The sequence below is a fragment of the Salvelinus fontinalis genome, chromosome 17 (genome assembly GCF_029448725.1).
Source record: "Salvelinus fontinalis isolate EN_2023a chromosome 17, ASM2944872v1, whole genome shotgun sequence".
Lineage (NCBI taxonomy): Eukaryota > Metazoa > Chordata > Actinopteri > Salmoniformes > Salmonidae > Salvelinus > Salvelinus fontinalis.
Genome location: NC_074681.1, coordinates 6,664,970 through 6,673,507, shown reverse-complemented (window position 1 = coordinate 6,673,507; position 8,538 = coordinate 6,664,970). Strand labels below are relative to the sequence as shown.

General features: G+C 45.2%; 1 protein-coding gene across 1 annotated transcript in view; it reads left to right on the top strand.

The window, feature by feature from the left end:
* Positions 1 to 2,210: 2,210 nt before the first annotated feature.
* LOC129813642 (zinc finger FYVE domain-containing protein 9-like) overlaps positions 2,211 to 8,538 on the top strand; it is a 74,663-nt gene continuing 68,335 nt past the window's right edge. Inside the window, exon 1 of the mRNA XM_055866012.1 lies at positions 2,211 to 2,317. The gene's annotated coding sequence lies outside the window, so the exon portion shown is untranslated. The remainder of the gene's footprint in view (positions 2,318 to 8,538) is intronic.

Below are 8,538 nucleotides of genomic sequence, written 5' to 3'. Positions count from 1 at the left end.
TGTCAGTCGAACATCTAGAAGGTTTAAATGGCCCGTATTATAGCATGGCTAACACGCTCCAACCCAGCCGTGGTCAGACATCATTAGACTTATTGAATTGTTTTTCTTCCTGTGTATTAAAAACAAAATATGTGATCAATTTTTATATTTCGTTTGCTGTGTTTTTATTGGCTGTATTAGGGATCTGCTTGTTCAATCCAACATTGTGGTTTTATTAGCTGTATTAGGGATATCAACATTGTGGTTTTATTAGCTGTATTGGGGATATTAGCTGTATTAGGGATCTGCTTGTTCAATCCAACATTGTGGTTTTATTAGCTGTATTAGGGATATTAGCTGTATTAGGGATATTAGCTGTATTAGGGATAACGACATTGTGGTTTTTATTAGCTGTATTATGGATATCAACATTGTGGTTTTAATAGCTGTATTAGGGATATTAGCTGTATTAGGGATATTAGCTGTATTAGGGATATTCGCTGTATTAGGGATAACAACATTGTGGTTTTATTAGCTGTATTAGGGATAGTAGCTGTATTAGGGATATCAACATTGTGGGTTTTATTAGCTGTATTAGGGATAGTAGCTGTATTAGGGATATCAACATTGTGGTTTTATTAGCTGTATTAGGGGATATTAGCTGTATTAGGGGATATCAACATTGTGGTTTTATTAGCTGTATTAGGGATATTAGCTGTATTAGGGATAACAACAATGAATAGTTCAGATACAATGTGTGTGTCTGAACTGGCCTATATGGGGCTCTGGTCAAAGGTAGTGCACTACAGGAAATACCTCCCATATGGGATGAAGCCTGTGCATAGTTTTGTTATTTTTTTTATGACATGTTTAGATTTTTCTAGTTATTTAGGGCTCCAAAGCAGACTGGATCTGCATGGTCCCGAGTGGAGCCGCAGTCTCAGGCTAGAGGCGTCACTACAGACCCTGGTTCGATCCCAGGCTGTATCACAGCAGCCCGTGATTGGGAGTCCCGCAGGGCGGCGCACAATTGCCCCAGCATCGGCCGGGGTAGGCCGTCATTGTAAATAATAATTTATTCCTAACTGACTTACCTGGTTAAATAAAGACTCACAAGACCCTCCAAGACTTACAACACTACAGAAGCCTCACCAGGAATGTGTGTGTAAATGTAGAGGCTATTTTTTACCATCGGTCTCTCAGCATAGATCACCTCTTTGCCTGACAGCCAGACTGTGATACCTCTGGTTCAAAGTCTGAGATTAATGCCATACATTTGTTCGGAAAATACCTCTCACAAGCCAGAATGTTAAATATAATTATGTTTTAACATACTTTTCCGGTTGTCCGTGTGGTTGGTACATATGCAGGGAGGAAGGTGAGACTATAACTATAACTAAGTCACCTGTTGAAAGCGCAGGTCACCTGAGACATGCGCACAAGATGAAAACAGACGCGGTCATACTTGCCGAGACCGTGCACGTGTTTACACGGTTCTATCTACACATGCTTCAGGTGAGCGCTTTGAAAAGTTTAATTATACTCTCCTGTGGATGTATTCTCTCACATTCCTTCCTCCAAAAGGACCAACCGCAAGGACAAGCGGAGAAGTAAGTTCACATATCATTTAATTCAATATACTGGCTGGAAACAACTTTCCTGAGCATTCATTTCTGCCTGACATGAGAATTCAACGTCGGGGCTTCAGACTAACCACATCAGTGCATGGTTACATAGCCAATATGAAATCCTATATAACATTGATTGCCGTCCTTTACGTTTAATTATGGCGAGAAGGAGTTATATCCCATATGTAGTACGCTACTTTTGCCTGCGTTGAGCTCGATAGGGAATTGGGTGTCGTTTTTAAGACGTATTTTCCTCAGGATCAAGGGGCGCTGTGCTGCTGTGTATTGCCCTGCTCTGGCTTTGCGGCCTTTTCTGTTGCCTGGAAAAGCCCTCCTCACAAGGTTATGAAATGAATGCCACATTGACTTAACCGTGGAGCTCGTTTTTAATCCCGACTCGGTCACCATTCGGGTGGGTTGAGCCAAGATGTCGTGCCTTTTGCCGCTGTTGCAGCTCCCGTAACCTTTCCTCATGTTAACCCTTGGGGGAGGAGGGATTCTTGAGTGCTGTTGCACAACTATTACTTTCCGACTTCTGCTGTTCGAGTCTGGCAACAACAGAACTGTAAGTGGTGTGCTTTCACGGCGAGACATGTCAAATCTCATTTTTTAAAGGTGATCGTTGTAAATGACCTGTGTGTGTGAGAGAGAATGAGGGATAGGGACGGGAGGATTTCGTGGCTCTACGCGTGATGATGGGGATTCCACCAGTGAGTATAGTTTATGCCGTCGGTTTGTTGTTCCATGTAATCTTATAGCTCTGGTGGTACACAGTCACTAGGCTTCGGCCATTGAGTCCTACTGATGTATTATATGTGTGGCTTTCTGGAAGTCGTCATTATAAGATCTGATAGGGACATTTTATAAAGATTGTAACGTTGCCTACTTTAAGTATGTGTGTCTCGTTAGCGCCAACGTCGAGTAGCAAAGCCACACAAACAACATTAGCTAGCGTGCTAACTGACGGGAAATAACGCTAGCTAATCTCTTGGCTGGCAGTGGACAACATTTAGGCTGCTTTCGGGTGTCAGCTTTGTTCAACAACAGTCGGTGCCACTGGCTTGTAGCCATAATAACCCCGACGGATATACGACGATATGCCTGGCCATGATTACAGCAACACAGTGCAGCAGCCAGTAGCCGCTAGTAAACTCGACCATCCGCAACATTGGACTGGTGATTTACCAGAGACAATATATCTATTGTCCTAAACAGCTACTTGGAAACATTATCGCTCTCTGGTGCTACTATTTAGCAACATTTTGAGCACGTTGTTACAACATTGTAGCCTTCACGTTATTGACTGAACTTGTGCGGCCTCAAGTGGATTCTGCATTGCATTTAGGTTTTAGCTACTAAGTTAGCATCTTACCGCAGATCCTTGTGCTGATGGCAACCCCATCAACTCCCTGGCCACAAGTTAACCATAAACAACCAACTAGCTGTCACTTCTTTTAATGATAGCTATGTTATAGTATATTATGAAATGTAACGACCTCGGGTTCCAGTATTGTTGACAAGGTACTGAATGTGACTCAGTGGAGCTTATTTTTGGTCTGTTGTGGCTTCACCTACTAACCACACAGCTGTTGTTGGTAAGCGGTTCCCGGAGTGGTGTAGTAGGCTACTTTCAAAGAGGCCAGACGAAATATCAACTGTTTAATGGTATAATAATTAGCCTAAATATTGAACTGATTCCTTGTGTAGGATGGTTGTTAGAGTAAGTGAAAGAGGCTGGCCTATCCAAGAAGCTAGGCGACGTATTTATCAAGCGTCTCGAAGTAGGAGTGCATATTGATCCGTTCAGCCTTTTAGATCCCCATTTTAAAAGAGAACAAGGACAAGGGAGAGACCAGTTCCTTTATTCACAAAACATCTCAGAAAAGGCTCCAGGAATACAGTTAACCTGTTTTTATAAGACTAAAAATACTCCCAGCTCAGAGTAGGTTTTAGGACAAGACGCTGCTCAGAGTAGGTTTTAGGACAAGACGCTGCTCAGAGTAGGTTTTAGGACAAGACGCTGCTCAGAGTAGGTTTTAGGACAAGACGCTGCTCAGAGTAGGTTTTAGGGTGATGTTATTAAGACACTGCTCAGACAAACTCTTGAGTCAGGAGTAAAATCAATTTGTAAAAGTTTGTCAGCTGGTAAAAATGACAGTTTGAGCTACTGCAAAGGAAAGATGGCTGACCTTCGTTCACAGTTATTAGCTTAGTGCAGTGGTTACCAACCCTTAGATCGACTGCACGGTCCAAGGCATTCCTAGTCGATCACCAAACATTTCTGTAAAAAAACAACAACGATAAAGCCTTGCGTTTCTATTTATTATTTGTTTTGTGTTGTTGGCGGCAGGTGCACTTGATTTAGCAGGTATAGTGTCGGAAGGCAAATTGTTCCCATTTTGAATCATTTCATTTGTCTGAAGGTAGAACTCCTACACGCCGGGCCTAGAGAACAAGTGCACCTACAGGCCTACCGTTGGCCAATCGGATAGCTCTGATCACCGTGACGGCACTGTCCTCGAGCCATAGACTGTAAAAAGAGAACCTTGACCTCACTGCCAAGTTGATAATGTGAGATTTCAAAACTTTTAAAACCATGAGAAGGCTTCAACGAATACAGCGAAGCGCTGCTGTTTTTATGGGTATGTTCAAGTTGTTACTCAGCACTGTCAACACGTTGTTAAACACTTTTTTAAATTTGCTATAAAATGCGGTTTCTCCCTACTTCCACTCACGCTACAACCGGCACTGCAGCTGTAATGAATGAGGACAAACAGCACTGCAGCTGTAATGAATGAATACAACCAGCACTGCAGCTGTAATGAATGAATACAACCAACACTGCAGCTGTAATGAATGACTACAACCAGCACTGCAGCTGTAATGAATGACTACAACCAGCACTGCAGCTGTAATGAATGAATACAACCAACTCTGCAGCTGTAATGAATGAATACAACCGGCACTGCAGCTGTAATGAATGAGGACAACCGGCACTGCAGCTGTAATGAATGAATACAACCGGCACTGCAGCTGTAATGAATGAATACAACCAGCACTGCAGCTGTAATGAATGAGGACAACCGGCTCTGCAGCTGTAATGAATGAGGACAACCGGCTCTGCAGCTGTAATGAATGAGGACAACCGGCACTGCAGCTGTAATGAATGAATACAACCGGCACTGCAGCTGTAATGAATGAGGACAACCGGCTCTGCAGCTGTAATGAATGAGGACAACCGGCTCTGCAGCTGTAATGAATGAATACAACCGGCACTGCAGCTGTAATGAATGAGGACAACCGGCACTGCAGCTGTAATGAATGAGGACAACCGGCACTGCAGCTGTAATGAATGAGGACAACCAACACTGCAGCTGTAATGAATGAATACAACCGGCACTGCAGCTGTAATGAATGAGGACAACCGGCTCTGCAGCTGTAATGAATGAGGACAACCGGCACTGCAGCTGTAATGAATGAATACAACCGGCACTGCAGCTGTAATGAATGACTACAACCGGCACTGCAGCTGTAATGAATGAGGACAACCGGCACTGCAGCTGTAATGAATGAGGACAACCGGCACTGCAGCTGTAATGAATGAGGACAACCGGCACTGCAGCTGTAATGAATGAGGACAACCGGCACTGCAGCTGTAATGAATGAGGACAACCGGCTCTGCAGCTGTAATGAATGAGGACAACCGGCTCTGCAGCTGTAATGAATGAATACAACCGGCACTGCAGCTGTAATGAATGAATACAACCGGCTCTGCAGCTGTAATGAATGAGGACAACCGGCTCTGCAGCTGTAATGAATGAATACAACCAGCACTGCAGCTGTAATGAATGAATACAACCGGCTCTGCAGCTGTAATGAATGACTACAACCGGCACTGCAGCTGTAATGAATGACTACAACCGGCACTGCAGCTGTAATGAATGAGGACAACCGGCACTGCAGCTGTAATGAATGACTACAACCAGCACTGCAGCTGTAATGAATGAGGACAACCGGCACTGCAGCTGTAATGAATGACTACAACCGGCACTGCAGCTGTAATGAATGAGGACAACCGGCTCTGCAGCTGTAATGAATGAGGACAACCGGCTCTGCAGCTGTAATGAATGAGGACAACCAGCACTGCAGCTGTAATGAATGAATACAACCAGCACTGCAGCTGTAATGAATGAGGACAACCAGCACTGCAGCTGTAATGAATGAATACAACCGGCTCTGCAGCTGTAATGAATGAATACAACCGGCACTGCAGCTGTAATGAATGAGGACAACCGGCACTGCAGCTGTAATGAATGAGGACAACCGGCACTGCAGCTGTAATGAATGAGGACAACCGGCACTGCAGCTGTAATGAATGAGGACAACCGGCACTGCAGCTGTAATGAATGAGGACAACCGGCACTGCAGCTGTAATGAATGAATACAACCGGCTCTGCAGCTGTAATGAATGACTACAACCAGCTCTGCAGCTGTAATGAATGACTACAACCGGCACTGCAGCTGTAATGAATGACTACAACCAGCTCTGCAGCTGTAATGAATGACTACAACCGGCACTGCAGCTGTAATGAATGAGGACAACCAGCACTGCAGCTGTAATGAATGAGGACAACCGGCACTGCAGCTGTAATGAATGACTACAACCGGCACTGCAGCTGTAATGAATGAGGACAACCGGCACTGCAGCTGTAATGAATGAGGACAACCGGCACTGCAGCTGTAATGAATGAATACAACCGGCACTGCAGCTGTAATGAATGAGGACAACCAACACTGCAGCTGTAATGAATGAGGACAACCGGCACTGCAGCTGTAATGAATGACTACAACCAGCTCTGCAGCTGTAATGAATGAGGACAACCGGCACTGCAGCTGTAATGAATGACTACAACCAGCTCTGCAGCTGTAATGAATGAGGACAACCGGCACTGCAGCTGTAATGAATGAGGACAACCGGCTCTGCAGCTGTAATGAATGAGGACAACCGGCTCTGCAGCTGTAATGAATGAGGACAACCGGCACTGCAGCTGTAATGAATGAGGACAACCAGCACTGCAGCTGTAATGAATGACTACAACCGGCACTGCAGCTGTAATGAATGAATACAACCGGCACTGCAGCTGTAATGAATGAGGACAACCGGCTCTGCAGCTGTAATGAATGAATACAACCGGCTCTGCAGCTGTAATGAATGAATACAACCGGCTCTGCAGCTGTAATGAATGAATACAACCGGCACTGCAGCTGTAATGAATGAATACAACCGGCTCTGCAGCTGCAATGAATGACTACAACCAACACTGCAACTGTAATGAATGACTACAACCAGCACTGCAGCTGTAATGAATGAGGACAACCGGCACTGCAGCTGTAATGAATGACTACAACCGGCACTGCAGCTGTAATGAATGACTACAACCGGCACTGCAGCTGTAATGAATGACTACAACCGGCACTGCAGCTGTAATGAATGACTACAACCGGCACTGCAGCTGTAATGAATGAGGACAACCGGCACTGCAGCTGTAATGAATGACTACAACCGGCACTGCAGCTGTAATGAATGAGGACAACCGGCACTGCAGCTGTAATGAATGAGGACAACCGGCACTGCAGCTGTAATGAATGACTACAACCGGCACTGCAGCTGTAATGAATGAGGACAACCGGCACTGCAGCTGTAATGAATGACGACAACCGGCACTGCAGCTGTAATGAATGACTACAACCGGCACTGCAGCTGTAATGAATGACTACAACCGGCACTGCAGCTGTAATGAATGACTACAACCGGCACTGCAGCTGTAATGAATGACTACAACCGGCACTGCAGCTGTAATGAATGAGGACAACCGGCACTGCAGCTGTAATGAATGAATACAACCGGCACTGCAGCTGTAATGAATGACTACAACCGGCACTGCAGCTGTAATGAATGACGACAACCGGCACTGCAGCTGTAATGAATGACTACAACCAACACTGCAGCTGTAATGAATGAATACAACCAACACTGCAGCTGTAATGAATGAATACAACCGGCACTGCAGCTGTAATGAATGACTACAACCAACACTGCAGCTGTAATGAATGAATACAACCGGCACTGCAGCTGTAATGAATGAATACAACCGGCACTGCAGCTGTAATGAATGACTACAACCGGCACTGCAGCTGTAATGAATGAGGACAACCGGCACAGCAGCTGTAATGAATGACTACAACCAACACTGCAGCTGTAATGAATGAATACAACCGGCACTGCAGCTGTAATGAATGAATACAACCGGCACTGCAGCTGTAATGAATGACTACAACCGGCACTGCAGCTGTAATGAATGACTACAACCAACACTGCAGCTGTAATGAATGAATACAACCGGCACTGCAGCTGTAATGAATGAATACAACCGGCACTGCAGCTGTAATGAATGACTACAACCGGCTCTGCAGCTGTAATGAATGAATACAACCGGCACTGCAGCTGTAATGAATGAGGACAACCGGCACTGCAGCTGTAATGAATGACTACAACCGGCACTGCAGCTGTAATGAATGAATACAACCGGCACTGCAGCTGTAATGAATGAGGACAACCGGCTCTGCAGCTGTAATGAATGAGGACAACCGGCTCTGCAGCTGTAATGAATGAATACAACCGGCACTGCAGCTGTAATGAATGAGGACAACCGGCACTGCAGCTGTAATGAATGACTACAACCGGCACTGCAGCTGTAATGAATGACTACAACCGGCACTGCAGCTGTAATGAATGAGGACAACTGGCACTGCAGCTGTAATGAATGACTACAACCGGCACTGCAGCTGTAATGAATGACTACAACCGGCACTGCAGCTGTAATGAATGAGGACAACTGGCACTGCAGCTGTAATGAATGACTACAACCGG